Raw genomic sequence first — 16,894 nt, forward strand, 5'->3', positions numbered from 1 at the left:
CTTCTGAGCTGTAAAAGCCAAACTCTTGTCAGGCCAATCACATCGTGTATAGAGCCGGCGGGCGGGGCTTAACATAATAACGGCTGAGTTGCGCTTGCGTGCTGCCTACTAGTAAACACAGAAACTGGCGAACGCGGTCTTTCGAATCAGCTTTGACCGCGACTCTGGAAGACTTGGAGTTAGGGCTGTCACAATTATGAAATTTGGTTGACGATTAATTGTCCAATAAATAATTGTGATTATGACAATAAATTGACTGTTTTAGGGCTTTGACGATTAATTGTCATACAAATCGTTGTGGTTATTTAGTTGATTCCCTTGTAAGTTGTTACTTGCAATAACACATTAATACACTTAAAGCCTAATATTAAAGTAATTTATTCAATAAAAAATTTGTATCTTTCAGAAATGTGTACTTTTCCCTGGAAAATTCATATTGCTTGTCGAAGTTGTGGAGCATTTCTGTAAATGCTGGTTTCTTCACAGTATTAAAAGACTGCATTTACTTAGCGATGTATCTTATGACACTCTTGGTCAGTGTGCGCCGTGCAGCATTTTATTCTGCACCGTTTATATTTTGTTGCTACTCTGTTTTATTACTTATAATAAAAAGAAAAATTATGAAAACAAATTTAAAATTTAAAACTGTGTTTAAGTGAATACTCTCCAAGCGATAATTTTGACATAGGCTATTTGTTGTGTGTATTTGATGGTTTAGGCGCGCACACGAAGCCAAAAGTACTATAATGTGCAAGTTGCGGTCGGTTTCAAGCGCACGCGCATAAGCTGCCTTAAAGCTGGAAACTCTTGCGCGGATTATTGTGCTTTTAATAGCTCTATCTATTTATTAACAAACAAGTTCCCCAATTTAACAACAGTGGAGCCTGCATTTTACAATAATCACAGATTGTGCTTATTCTGACGTTAAGTTTGGGGTTTAGGGGAACCAATGCTGGCAGCTGTGAAGGGAAGGAAGTTGCGCAAGACGAAACGCAGGATTTTTAATATCTATTTATAATTCCTGGCAACCAAAATCAAAAATACAATTAGATAAATATCACAGGCCTAAAGTGTAACCTGACTAAGCTTTTGTTGGCCATCGTCGTCACTCATGTAGGGACTGCCGTGCGCGCTGTATACGCGTGAGAGATCGCTCTTTCTCTCTCTTCTGGTTTGCGACTAGCAAAAATCTAACACATGGTTTAATATTATTGTTTATAGAAACGGGTAGCAATACAGAATTCGCAAAATAAGGTCTATAAAGCAATTATAAATAGTATGTGTATTTTCTTCATTGCTCCAGTACCGACAGCAGAACCGATAGCGTCAGAGCTTATCGATAATGCTGTCTTTCATAATCCAGCACAGGGACTGATTTAATGCCGGGTTTCAGTACCCATCCCTAGCTCTAACTCAAAAGGATGGAGAAATCAACAGGGTAATATCATCTGAACGTAATGCTCAGCGTAATCAGAGATGGGCATAAATACATGGAAATGTATTTAAAATACAAATACAAAATACTGTGAGGAAAAATTTATTTAAATACAAATACAGTATTTTGTTTTTTGAAAAAACACCAAATACATGTGAAATTGGCAATTCAGTGAAGGTATCCATATTAGGCTGTAATCTATCTGGGCCTATTCTGAATGCCAAAAAGCATTTAGATGTGTGCAACTGCTTAGAAACTTTCGTTTTCAATTTGAATTTGAATTTCCTTTAGCGGCAGTTATAATAACACAAATTACGTCAATAACTCATTCGCCCTCACTTCTTTTTCCACTCCAACATTCCAATTATTCTTGCCCACTAAAAGCTGCACAGATATATGTGCTTACCCCGATAGGCCTATCTATGTAAATGATTTAGAAAAAGTTCCATCGATTCACATTTTATATTATTGCTACGAATCTACGATATGTATTGTCATATGATATCATTTATCCCTAACATGCAGTAACGTTAATACTTTAAACACATTTGACAAGCTACTTTAATCAACAAGTAGAATTGACCATGACATCCTCACCTTATTCCAACAATTTTGTAAAGTTGCCGATCCAAGGCTGGGTTGTACTAGCCAAGAAATCTAGACGCACCCTAGCGGCAGCAAATCTAATCTGCCACGAGTGTCGTCTAGCAACTCTCAATACACTTCTGAGCTGTAAAAACCAAACTCTGGTCGGGCCAATCACATCGTGTATAGAGTCGGTGGGCGGGGTTTAACATAATGACGGCCGAGTTGCGTTTGCGTGCTTCTAGTAAACACAGAAACTGGCGAACGGCGGTCTTTCGAATCAGCTTTGGCCGTGACTCTGGAAGACTTGGAGTTAAGCTTTTCTCTGAGAAAAGAACAAAGAACGGCACTGAAGTCATTCTTAAAAAGGGAAGATGTGTTCAGAGTTTTGCTGACTGGATACGGCGAATGTTTAGTCTGTCAATGAGCTCCGTTTCACCTTCGTTGCTCTGGTTGGTTGTAGCGCTATCCTATCGCGTGCAGAGGGAGTTTGAAAGACAACCGTTTATCCGTCCCTCGGATTGAGCTGTCAATGGTGAGTTTCCAGACCAAACATCTTGATGTGGCTCCGGCTTGTCAGGCTAGGGTTGTACAGCTGCGGCTCACCTGAATGAATATTGGGGGGAGGGGCGTGTCTGGTCTGAACTAGTAGATGCATGAAAACAGCTCCTGATAAAGAGGTTGCCTGGCTCAAAGTATTTTGAGTATTTTGAAAATACAAAAATACTCATGTTAAATGTATTTAAATACAAATTACATTCGATTTTTTCCAAAGGCTTTAAAATACAAAATACAAAATAGTATTTTGTATTTCAAATACCTATTTTAAATACATGTATTTGAAATACTGCCCATCCCTGAGCGTAATCAATTCAGAGGGAGACCGTAGAAGTAGAGTGCTGCAGGTACGTCGTTAATTAACAAATGATTCTTAAATATGACTCTGGACTACAGAGTTGTCTCAGAGAGTGATCCGTTCATTTTTTTGGCCACGCATGCGCGCAAAATCCCATAGGTTCTATGCATGAAACAGAAAAGATTAGTTAATCTCTCGACCTCGAGTCTTTAGTTTTTCCTGTTGTGCTGAAATGATGACTCGATTTTCTTTTCATTTTGCTGAACGAGATTCAAAGATCAGAGTCTGTAAAATGATCCGCACTTCCCGCGACTAACTACAGGGCCCCCTTGTGTCTTCTAATAGTGGGCAATAATAACGATCACCTGTAATGACCGTGATTAGACCAATTAATCGCGATCAACCCATTTTTTTATAATCGTGACAGGTCTAATTGAAGTTAAGCTTTTCTCTGAGAAAAGAACAAAGAACGGCACTGAAGTCATTCTTAAGAAGGGAAGATGTGTTCAGAGTTTTGCCGACCGGATATGGCGAAGGTTTAATCTGTCAGCTAGCTCTGCTTCACCTTCTTTGCTCTGGTTGGTTGTAGGCATGTGCCGATTTTCGATAATGCGATTTATCACGATAATGAATATGCACGATATTGTTATCGTGGGCACTTATAATATATCTCATTTATATCGTAAATAAGATATATTACACTTATAAATATCGTAAATAATAATTTATTAACAATTATTACATTTTTTATAATGCATTCAAGAATACTTTGCCCATCAACCATATAAATGCTCAACACCGCTGTATTCTGCGTCAAATGGACACGCGTTCAGATGTAAACAAGCCCAACGTGCATTTGCACATGGGTGAACGGGTGAAGGAGACGCGCTGATGAAGTGCCGCTTAGTGACAGCAGAGGGCGCTGATGGAACGGCAGAATGCAGTGGTTACCCCGGAAACCCCGCAAACAAAAGCATCCGCTAGTGAAGGAGTTTTTAAAACAGCCATTCGTTTTTGTAATCTCAATGTTGTTCATCACAGGCTCAGCACCAAATACTTAATACTTAAAGACTTAATAAGTTATTTATTTAAAAACTTAAACATTATGTTTTAATCTGGACTACAACATGCCCTAAAGATTAGAATTTTTTGGATTATTTGTCCAAAAGACATACGACTTCATTAGTTAACATGTTAATTCATTATTACCCAACTGCCAATGAAAAATACTTATAAAGAATTAATTATTTCTAAGGAATGTTAATTTCTTAGTTACAGTTTAATAACAAAATAACGTTTTTAATGGACCTAAGATAAAACTAACAATGATCAGTATTTCTTAACTAACATTACCAAAAACATTATACTTTCTGTAACAAATGTAGCTGTTGCTCAATCTTAGTTAATGCATTAAATAATGAGACCTTATATTAATTTGTTACCTGTTGTTCTTTATTATAGCCTAATTCTTTTGCACTTTAATCTGTTTGAAAAGTGTACTTTTACAGCTATGGAAAAAATGAAGAGACCACATAACATTGATTTCTCTTAATTTTTTCCAGAGCTGTATATATTTTTGGTGCATTGTATTATTGTATTTAAACATTCAGTTATATTTGTTATTACAAAAATAGTTCTTAAAGCTGTTTTGTTATGACAACACTTTTTTGCAACCTATTTCAATATCGTGATAATATCGTATACCGTGATAAAAGCTTAGCAATTAATCACAACATGAAAAATTGATATCGGCACATGCCTAGTTGGTTGTAGCACTATCCAATTGCGAGCACGCCGTGCAGAGGGAGTTTGAAAGGCAACCGTTTATCCGCCCCTCGGATTGAGCTGTCAATGGTGAGTTTCCAGACCAAACATCTTGATGTGGGTCTGGCTTGTCAGGCTATAAAACCGAGAGAGGAGCTGAAATCTCAGCCTCTTTGAAATCTCTTTGAAGTTATTTTTGGAAAACTGGGACGCCATGTCATCCAGACTAAAGAGGACAAGGACAACCCAAGTTGTTCTCAGCGCTCAGTTCAGAAGCCTGCATCTCTGATGGTATGGGGTTGCATGAGTGTATGGGGTTGCATGAGTGCGTGTGACATGGGCAGCTTACACATCTGGAAAGGCACCATCAATGCTGAAAGGTATATCCAAGTTCTAGAACAACATATGCTCCCACCCAGACGTCGTCTCTTTCAGGGAAGACCTTGCATTTTCCAACATGACAATGCCAGACCACATACTGCATCAATTACAACATCATGGCTGCATAGAAGAAGGATCCGGGTACTGAAAGGCCAGCCTGCAGTCCAGATCTTTCACCATTAGAAAACATTTGGTTCATCATAAAGAGGAAGATGCGACAAAGAAGACCAAAGACAGTTGAGCAACTAGAAGTCTGTATTAGACAAGAATGGGACAACATTCCTATTCCTAAACTTGAGCAACTTGTCTCCTCAGTCCCCAGATTTTTGCACTGTTATAAAAAGAAGGGGGGATGCTACACAGTGGTAAACATGGCATTGTCTCAACTTTTTTGAGATGTATTGATGCCATGCAATTTAAAATCACCTTATCTCTTAAAATGATACATTTTCTTAGTTTAAACATTTTATATGTCATCTATGTTGTTGTTACGAGCCTCTGCTATTTCTCTTTGCTATTTTTCTTTTCTCTTCTCTGTCTGAGGATAGCTGGCAATTGGATGGGGGCGGAGCCTGATTATTCCTAACACCTGAGGCCTCTGCCTATTTAAGAGCTGCTGGTGAAACTTCAGTTTTTATGGTGAGGCCTACCTCTGGAAACCTGTTGTTTGTGTTTCTGGTTTCTTTTGTAAAGGATGGTGAGTTTTGTTTGTTTAGTTATATTAGGTTAGCGGGAAAGCATAGGTAAGGAAGCTGACCCGGAAGATTTGTTTATGTATTTTCTTTTGTGTTTCCCAGGAGTTAGAAAAGAATTGACTCTGGGTTGTAGTTTAGATTAGTTAGCTCACCAGTCCTTACTTTAAGTTTTGTATGTGTTTTTTTTTTTTGTTAATTTGTTGTAAATAATTATCTTTTTACTACCATGGCCTTTGTGATTTGGGTTTATATACCTTTCTGAATGGCTCTTATGTTGGTCCCAATTTTGGGTTGTAACAGTTGTATTCTGAATGAAATATTGAAATTTTAAACTTCCACATCATTGCATTCTGTTTTTATTCACAATTTGTACGGTGTCGGAACTGTTCTGGAATCAGGTTTGTAGACATACAACAACACAGAGCAATTTGCTGAAGCGCAAAAAGCTAACTCGGTTGTGAACTGGCGTCCCTTTATAGCTTCCGGTTATGCCATCACACGCTCTGTCATGACACAACACAAATCAGGATTGGCATAGTTTCATTCATACTTCAGATGCGCTATGCTAAGGCAGCGTCCACAAATTGTCAACATCAACGCAGTATGAGTTCCCTTGAAAGGGAATCCCCTAAAACCGATGAATAAACTGATGAGATAATTGTACACAAAGTAAACTTGATACCTTTGAAGACGGAGCTCCTGTTTCCATTAGCCTGGACTTTTGTGCTGCAATCACAGAACGTGCTTCATCCGGATAAATCTGTGCAGTCATGTCCGTAGATATACTGTACTTATCTTTAAACTTCAAAGATATCGGTGTTTGTTTTTTTAACTCTTCTAGAGCTGCAGAAAAAAGAGTATATTTTAGTGCAAAGCTCTAAAATAATATGAATTTATACACAAATTCACTGAAATTTAAATGCAATTGCCAGTGTCAGGAAATGTTGCTGTAACACAAAGAACAGTGATTTACAGGGGGACCTTGGAGTCAAAAAGGTTAAGATCCACTGATATGTGGCATGAAGCCAGTAGATGTACATCAACAGGAAGAAACAATTTAGTTTGCAGTGATTTTACTGGAATTGATAGTGAACAGCATAAAAGCAACAGAGAGGTGGAGTGTTTCTCTCTGTCTCTGTATCTGTCTCTGTATCTGTGTGTGTGTGTGTGTGTGTGTGTGTGTGTGTGTGTGTGTGTGTGTGTGTGTGTGTGTGTGTGTGTGTATGTGTGTGTGTGTGCAGGGTATATACAGCAATCCTTAAGTTAAATTTACTACTTTTTAATACCTTTTTTACTACCTTCAGAATATTTTTTAAAACCATCACGACACTGAATTGCAAGTGTTAATCAGCGACCTTTCTATTATTTACATAGATTTTGACATATAACATACAAAAAAAGAATAGATTTAGAATCGACACCAGGAGGAAATCTGTTACAAGTTATCATTCAGACACAGTAAAATACATCTCAACATTCACAAAGGTTGGTTAAGGAGAAGCATTACTGCACACACATTTGATTTACATTAATAACTGGTAATTCAGTAATTAAATTATTAAGTGTTTTTTTTCCAACAACAAAACCTGAGCCAAATATTACATTTCTATAACTGTGATAAGTTGTTGAATTTAACAAAATACTAAAAACTAGTCAATCGATTAAAAGCTTTAACTAGATTAATCACACATTTTTTCTGTGATTAATCGCAATAAAAATATAAATGTTTTTGTACATTTTAATATATTTTTTAATATAATAATTTCACAGTTAATCAAATTAATGTAGAAACAACATAAAGACAGTATATTTTAAATATTTGTTTAAATGGCATATTTTTATTTCGGCTAGTATTACTGATATTAATACAGCTACTGATTTTTTTACATTTATTATTAGGCTTCAAAAATATAACAGTTTTTAATTTAAGTAAACTTAAAACAATGCTAACATAAACCCATAATAAATGTCATGTTTATTCCTGCCCTTCCTGTCTTAACAGTTAGAAAATATACAGAAATGTAATAAAGTTAGCAAAGTTATATGCGGTCTGCACTGCATAAACTATAAATAAGTTAATCCTTATTAAAGCTACAAAAGTTATTTAGTCAACAGCAGCGAGTCATTTTCTCTGTTCCCTTTGTTCTTTAACTTTACTGACAGGAAGCTTTATTGGCTGCTGTCCCTTTAAGAGCAGACAGACACGCGGATCTCACTGTTTATATACTGTCTATGGATCACGCCTCATTCTCTCACAACTCTTTTTGTTCATTTTAGACTTTATAGAAATCATTTAAGATTGCTCTTATGAGGATAGTCGTTGAAGATATGCCTTGAAGCAAGTCTAAAATAAAACGCCAGCCCCTTCTGTTGAGCGCGCAGTGCTCTGAGATGATGCCGAACAACCACTGAATATGACGTCAGCATCAAACATACGTTGAGACGGAGACGACAGATCTTTGATTATGTGCCCAGATATCCGAAAGCCCATATCTAAACGAACTAACGCGAACGCATAGAGTTTCAAACAGAATAGGATAGTCTGAAAAAATAATACCTAATTTGGAAAAAAATAATACCTCTGAGACCACATTTAACACTTTTAATGGCCTTAAATTTGACCATTTTGATTTATCACTTTTTAATACTTTTTAAAACCCCGCGGACACCCTGGTGTGTGTGTGTGTCTTTCTATCACTGATGACCAACCAGGGTTGTTGTCTGCTCAAGAAGACATTTCCTCTCTCAAGACCCATAAAGGCACTAAAGACATCGTTACAAAGCCCATCTCACTACAGCGGCTCTACAATCATTTTATGAAGACACGAGAATAGTTTTTGTGCGCAAAAAATAAATAAATAACAACTTATATAATGATGGCCAATTTCAAAACAAACGGTTATGAATCAGCATATTGATTGATGATTTGGATTGCCAATGTCACGTGATTTCAGCAGTTTGGCAGTTTGACACGGGTGTCGAAGGACATCAGGGTGAGGAATAAATGACAGAATTTTCATTTTTGGGTGAAGTAACCCTTTAAGAGAACATTATATAAGAGTGGATAAAGTTTGTAGAGATCCTATAATATAGCCACCTTTCCACTGTCAGGCCGAACAGTTCTAAGAACAGTAAGGAACTATTTCAGTTATATTTCCACTTGAGTTTGGTTCCGCACAGTTGGATAACCATGCTGAACTGTATTGGTAGAATGTGTGGTGATGTTGCCACTCAGAATCACCAAAAAGTTTTTTTGTGATTTTTAGTGGGATCACTGAGTCCACATAATGCCATTTCACGACTGCCGCAGCAGCCATTCAATGGCATTATATGGATTAATTTCCTAAAAAAAAAATTTGTGTTTATCTGAAGAAACAAAGTCATATATATCCAGGATGACTTTATGACATTAAATTATAAGAGAATATATATTTTGGGGTGAACTATCCCCTTAAAATGGCAAAATATTGCATGTATTTTAGCTCATTCAGATGCATCCACATGATTTAATTTGAAAAGGATATTAAAGTCAATTATCATAAATCATATCACCTGTTGATGGTGTTATCTGCACCACTGCACAGGACTGATCATCCATGAGTTCAAGACTGAGGACAGATGCATCCAGTTTTGACAAACAGGTCTGAAGGGCTTTCTCTAATGTTGCTTTCCATCTATCTGGAAATGGTTCTGTCCAGTCCACTTTGATTATAAATTCAGCAGTATCCATCGGGGCTGAAGGTTGTGGGCTTTCAACACCGGATGGATAAATGCCCTGTTATAGGGAAAATAATAATGAAAGCAGATCACGTCATAATTTCTATGTGGAAGAAAAATTCATATCTGCATTTCAACATTTCAAACATAGTAATGTTTATAGAATTTTAAGTAGAAAAGTTGCAATTTCAGACCATAAAATACACTACAGCCTAAACTACTAAATGTTTCCATATTTTCAACTGTTTATCTCAGATTTATAATTTCATAAATGACTGCAAAAATAAAGAGCAATCTAAGCTCCTATCATGTTAAATCATGATGTCACAAACATATGGTTGCAAAGATTGCACGAACCAGGAGAATCCAAGAAATGGCTCTGTTACGCATGTAACCCGCATTCCCTGAAGGAGGGAACAGACACAATGTTGGAACTGACCCGACAAATTGGGAATCGTTTTCAGAGACCAATCTACTTCGAGTGTTTAAAAACGAGCCAATGAACATTGGCATGAAGTTCACGCTCCACCTGCAGCACAGGTATAAATACGGAAGTGGAATACCGCATCTTTGATTTACTGCTGAGGAGCTGAAATAGTAACTCGGCCCTTCAGCTGAAGAACAGCACCTGTGGTGATGGGACATACATCACCATTCCCTCCTTCAGGGAATGAGGGTTACATTTGTAACCAAGATGTTCTCTTTCAGTCAGTCACATTCAACGTACATCAAAACTGACCGACGAATTGGGATCCAAACCAATGCGCCACGGGGCTGCCGCTTCCAGCTCCCTGCCTGAGCTCCCTGGCCCGCTCAAATGTTGGAGCAGCAAGTCAGGGCTCTAAGCAGAGAAAGTCAGTCACTGCTGTTCTGCAAGACCCACTCAGTGTGACTGTAGGATATAATGCTGGGAAAGCGAGCTCGTATCAGGGAGATGGTACGCTGCGGAGCCACATCCTTCTAAGGAAGTAGAGGTGGCAGTTACACATAAGGCATAGGCGTAATTTACGGGTGGAACATGTCCCCACCACTTTTTTTTAAAAACATCTTGCTTCACGGATGAACCTAACTAACTAATACAAACAAAATATCTCGGGTTAACTAGAAGAGCGGGCACTATCATTGTGTTCGTTTGTTATAATAAGAGGCGATCTGGCGCTCGTTGCCGCTGTTATCAGTGGTGCAGATTTCTCTCGCGGCTCATGCAGTCTTCACACAAGACGAGCGCTTTAATCTAGCGCTTAACGCCGTTGCAGAGACTTTCTATTTGTTCCGGTCAGATCACAAAACAAAATGCACAAAAACTGTCCCTGCTCTTGATGTACAACCACTGATGGTATTCGGGTTTGATGAGAGAAAAAATAGGCTACGAGGGCAGATTAGAAACGAGAACTTCTGACAAATTTAACAGACTAGACCAGGGATTATAAGCAAAGTGAGCAAATCTACATGCCTTTATTCACGTGAAAAATCTTGGCACAACGCTATTGTGTTTAGATGCAATAATTAAACGAGATCTATATCAATAAATTAACTATTTAATTGATTTCCGGACATCTTAATACAAATTTTTCTGCAATTGTTATTGTACATAATCTGATATAACATTGTATCAGCAATGCTACCCCCCTTAATACGCCATATAGTGCATATCATATGCACGCAAAAAACTGCCTACCATATGCACGCCAAAGCTCATTTTGACGTATAAGCGCCCCTCACATGTCAAAATGAGCTTTGGCGTGCATATAGTACGCAGTTTTTCGCGTGCATATGACACGCAATTTATGTCCCACCCACTTTTTAAAACAAAGTTATGCCACTAAATAAGGACTAACCAAGCAGGAGAGTACAACATATGGCAGTCTCTGGGGTGGTTCCAACCTGGTTCTAGGGGGGAAAGAACACCATCAGAGATGGTGAAAAGGGAAAGACAAGGGGCTAGCAGAGCATATGAGCAGAGTAGAGCTGTGAGAATCTCCGCTCATCGCTCACAGAACTGTTCACCCCTCCGCTCCCCCGCTCAAAGCTACATCAGGCCGCTCCGCTCATTATAATGATAATCAGCGCTCAATGGAGTTTGCTTCGCGCTCCACTCAAATCGCACCCCCCCCCACCTCCAAAAAAGGAAAAAAATCTACATGTATATCACGTTTAGCTTAGACCACAGCCTTACCTCCTAAAGAACTGAGCAACAACAAATTTTTCAGATAGAAAGTTTACATATAAAATATACATAAACGTTTTAAAAGTAAATTAACTTTTATGCCAGAACTTTGATTAGTGAACTTCTACGCAACGCGAATTATAACAAAAATATAAAAAATCCACAAACGTTTTAAAAGTCAGTCAAAAGTCAAAAATCTGTTTTAAACTGATTTTTGCGCAGCGCGCAGGATTAATTTTAGTTTAAATTGGCTTATATCAATTGTAGCTTACCAAAAAAAAATTGCTGTAAAATTAAACGAATTAATGGGCCTAATTATACAAATAAAAATATACAGGCTAAAGGCCTACATCAAAGTTTTAAAATTAACTATTACAATTAGGCCAAAATTCTTAGCTAAACTTTTGCGCAGAGTGCAAAAACAAAACAAAAAAACCCACTGCTTTTCTATCTACAGTTCTTTTGAGTTCACCTTCAAGAAGTTTGGAGTTATATGGAGTTTGGACAATGTCTGAGGCTTCAGACTCATGCAGGGGTTTCATGAGAGCAGGCCAGCAGCGGCGGAAACCCTCTCTGCGCTCGCCGACCCGCTTGGGATGCTGAACACAATGCGAGCCACTTTAGAGAGGCGGGGAAAAGACGCCGAGCTTTCCTTCCAAAATCGAATGACATTTGCACCCGGGTTCTGTCTCGGGGGTGAGAGGTAATTTTAAATTTCACCTTTGGCGTCTCCAGTGCGTTGCTGCTCGCTGAAATATGAGCCGAACAGGCGATTTTTTTTTTTGGTTCAGGCTCGGGATTCAGGTCAGCGGCGGGTGGTGGGTCATTCTCGGATGTCCCGGGACCATTCATTTCCTCTGCTTCTTTTATGAGGAGTTCACGGATCTCCCCGAGTTTGTTGCATACAGACTCATCTCGGATTATCCATTCTGTCTTGAAACGGGGATCTAACACTGATGCTAAAATTAGATGTTTATCAGTATAGTATATTCCATAGCGAGTTGACACATTGTTTGCCAGTGTTTCTGCAAAAGCAGCGATGCCCATTGGAAGTGCAGCGTGAGTGTCATCGGTGAGCAGGGATTTTATTTCTGTGACTGCAGGGAGGATCATCCCCAAGGTACCAAGCTCCTTCTGCATTTTGTCTGTGAGATCTGCCAGAGGTGTAAGCACACTGACAAGGTGCGTCAGCTGGCGTACTTGATTCAGGGTTATGTTAGCAACATTAGACTTGAGTTTGTTTTGCCATAACGGGTCTTTTTGGAACAACCGGATGACCGACTGAATCATGGCGCAGCATTTGTGGGGCGGACCCCTAATTGGTCTGTTTCCCTCTGTGTTCAGGGTGCTCTTGCGTACACTTTTCACCAGCTTGCCGACTTTCACTAAGAGTATTAATGTTGTCGTGCTCGTTAACGGGATCTTTGATCGCTAGCTGAAGCAAGTGAATGGGGTATCTCAGATGTAAATTTGACACAGTAAAGTACTGATTAATCATAGTTTCTACATTCTTTACTATCACTTCCACACTGACTTGCGAGGGCGCCGGTGGTTCCTCATCCTCCTCTTCATGTTCAGTGCTGCTGCTGGCATCTGCGGTCACTTCACCCTCCGCCTCCTCTTCAGTACCAGGGAGGAGGTTAGACGCCTTGATCATGTTGCTGGCACTGTCAGTGATGACATGAATCACACATCTTTGCACGTTCCAATATTTCAGTACACTTTCATACTTTTGATAAATACAATCTGCAGTGTGTTGCCCTTGTATGTGCTCACAGCCCAACAAAATCGTGTGCCCCCGGAACGTCCCATCATTGAAACTGGCCACGATGCCAAGGAAGCTGTGCCCTCTTCTACTAGACCAAATGTCCGCTGACAGAATGAACCCATCACTATTTTGCAGTAGGTCTCGCAGTTTGGCTTCCATCTCTTCCAGAGCATGTGGCATTAGCGTGTCGCATACGGTATTGTAGCATGGGGGTGTGTAGCCCGGCTGAGCTGCAATGGCGAAGAGTTGCATCCCTTCGCATTCTCCTTTACTCAGCGGTTCATAGTCCATGTAAATCATTTTTAAAAATGCTACATCCAGCTCTCTTTTTCTCTCCCTTATTATGGTTGGGCCTTTGCGTGCAGTGAAGAAACTTTTGAATTCCTCATCAGTTTTCTCTTGTTGCTGCTGCTCCTTCTCTCACTCTATCAAATACAAATTCACGGACGACACAAATTAAATAAAACTAACCATTATATTACGCTATATTTAATTTACACTTTATTACAAGTTCAATTTGCTAACCTTTTGCTTTCTTCCCTGCGTGTTCACGTAGCACACTTGCATGCTTTCAGGAGATGTGCCTTTTTAGATTCCAAAAGGAATCTTTACTTACTGAAACGATGTCTCCACATTCGTTTTCTTGTACCCCATTATCACTGTTAGTTAGTTTTTTAATAGTACACCTGTATGATTTCTCGTTTTCTTTTTTGAAGTACTGTTTGAACTCCATTTTGAGCAGTAATGTGAGCCGAGGTTTGAATGAAAAAAGTCTGTTGATGACAGTGCAAGACAGATAGATTCTAGGTCAGGCTTGACTGAGCATGCTTCAGACTCGTGGTGTGTGCGGAGCAAAATTGGAGCGGGAAACCAACACTCCATCCTTTTTAAAATGCCGCTCTGCGCTCTGTCCAAGACCCGCCTGCTCGCACTCCACTCGCGCTCATATGCTCTGGGGGCTAGCCAAGTAGGGTAGCTTGTACCATGGAGGAATACACATATGGAGTTGCCGTAGGGACTGCTACATGTGGATACCCAGCCTACACACACGTCTCACATGCATACGGGTGTAGGCCTGGTGTCAGACGCCCGCAAGTTCTGACTGCCGAGGGTCATGGAGGAGCTTGACAGAGTTAGCCATTTCTTGGGAGCACAACAGACGCACGTTTCCGGCCCAGCGGGCAGAAGTGCAGTTGCAAGCTGACACTAGAACGGGTCCTTTGCACTACTGGCCAATGGGGGTGAGTATATCCAATCCAAACCAATCCACCTTTATTAATAAAGCACCTTAAAAACAACACTGTTGACCTAAGTGCTGAACACAATTCATAAAGCAGGGGCAAAACATTAAAACAAAAAATAGCAATAAAAACAAATACAACAGTAATACAATAAAAAAGTCAACCCTCAGACTGATCCAAAAGCCAGAGAATATAAATGAGTTTTGAGACGGGATTTAAAAACAGGGAGAGACTCAGTCAGTCTAATGTGCAGAGGCAATTCATTTCAAAGTCTCGGAGCTACCACGGCAAATGCACGGGCACCTCTGAATTTACATTTGATTTTAGGGATGACCAACAGAGCCTGATCTGAGTATACAGGAAGATACTGGCTCTACACGGAGGCTTTAGAATCTAGCGAACATGCTGTCACCCAGACAGCAGCTCTACATATATATATGTGACCCGTCACAGAAAACAGGGAAACAATTCAGCAACTCTACTTCTGAGCAAAATGAGAAAGAAGCATTTTTTTTTTATTTTCAAAATATGTGATTTTCGCTTTTTTGCATAATCTGTTAGTTGAAATAACGAAGAAGCCTCTCAGTGTTTGAGATAGCAGTATTGGTATATTTAAAAGTGTACATTGAGGTTGAAATCGCCTTGTTTTGCATTTCTATACTGGCTTTTGTTATTGCCCCGCCCCTCCAAGGGACACGTGGCTAATTATTTATGCAGTGCTCTGGCCAGCTCTAGAGCCAATCTGAGCGATGAAGAAAGCGGCATAATAAGACTGGATAATACCCTAATCTACAACTGAGCAAAGATGAAGAAGAAGAGCAAGATTGACATGAGATTGACTGACATCACAGCCGTTGTTTTAGGCTATAAAAGCAATTGTTTAATTAAAAGGCACCAGAATACAGGAAATGTCATCTACTCCAGTAAAATTATTCTTGGGAGAACCCACCCAATTTTTTTTGTGCTTCTGACACCCATGGCTACATCGCTCACCGCCAGTGTTGGGCAAGTTACAGAAAAATTGTAACTAGTTACAGTTACTAGTTACTTATTTTAAAAGTAATTGAATTACTTTAACAATTGCTGTATATCAAAAGTAATTAGCTACTCAGGAAAGTAACCTTTAAGTTAGGGCTGGGCGATATGGCCAAAATTTCATATCCCGATATAGCTCATTTGATATCCCGATAACGATATACATAACGATATAGCAATTTTTCTGTTAATTCAGTTTATGAATAGTCTATACAAAATTGCAATGTGGAAATGCAGTTTGAAATGATGTACAAAACAAATAAAGGTAGTATGGACTACATTTTTATTTCATTTAGAACCTTTTTTTAAAGCAAGACTGTTGGTAAAGTTAACACCTGCCTAGGGATGTTAACCGATGACCGTTGACCGATGGTTGACCGTATCAACGTTAACCGATCAAAGTTGTCGGTTAAAATAAATAAAAAAGTGATCTAAAATTAGGCTATTATAGACAGTGGACTAAACGCTACTACAGTTAGCCATCTCATTCCAAAATCATTTTGTGTGATTGAACATCCCTCGCACTCAATTTTTCATAACTCGCCTGTTTGTACTTAATAAACCAATAAAAACATTCTGCACGAGGTCACAGCGTTTGGGTTTGCGCGCTCACAAGGTTTGCAAAAAGTAAACACTCGAGGTTAGAGCCGGGGCAGACGACAGTATGAAGCGTGCATTTCGCTTAAGATGGGCTTACATTTGGAAATATATTACATCTTCATTTCAGCGGTAACACATAAGGTGTTGATTATCTTTCTTTATTATTGTTAGCACTAACTCGAACTAAAGCGGCGTCTCTTCGGAGCTGTCATTTTCTTAAATGAGCCGCGGCAATGTTTCAAATGAGCTTCTAACGCTAGACAAACGCCTTTATTTACAACGCGATCACCTTGTACCCAAACCATTTCGAAACTAAGGAGCCATTTGTCCTCAGATTACAAACAAGCTCCTCTGCGGCGCGTTTGCGGGACTCGTGTTTCGCGCTGTGGGGGATTTTAAAAAAGTGACGTGAGTGGAAGGGAGACGGCAGCGCTTGGACAGTGCGTGTGTGTGTGTGTGTGTGTGTGTGTGTGTGAAAGAGCGAGAGAGAGAGACAGAGGGAGCGCAGCTCGCGGCTGTTATTTCAAATAGCGCAGCATATTTTAAACTAATCGGTTAACCGGTTTCAACCGGCTAATGAGGCTCGGTGGTCGGTCAAGAAAATGTTTAGTTTTCGCCATCCCAACACCTGCCATTAAAATATTTCAATA

The sequence above is a fragment of the Pseudorasbora parva genome, chromosome 22, assembly GCF_024679245.1.
Source record: "Pseudorasbora parva isolate DD20220531a chromosome 22, ASM2467924v1, whole genome shotgun sequence".
NCBI lineage: Eukaryota > Metazoa > Chordata > Actinopteri > Cypriniformes > Gobionidae > Pseudorasbora > Pseudorasbora parva.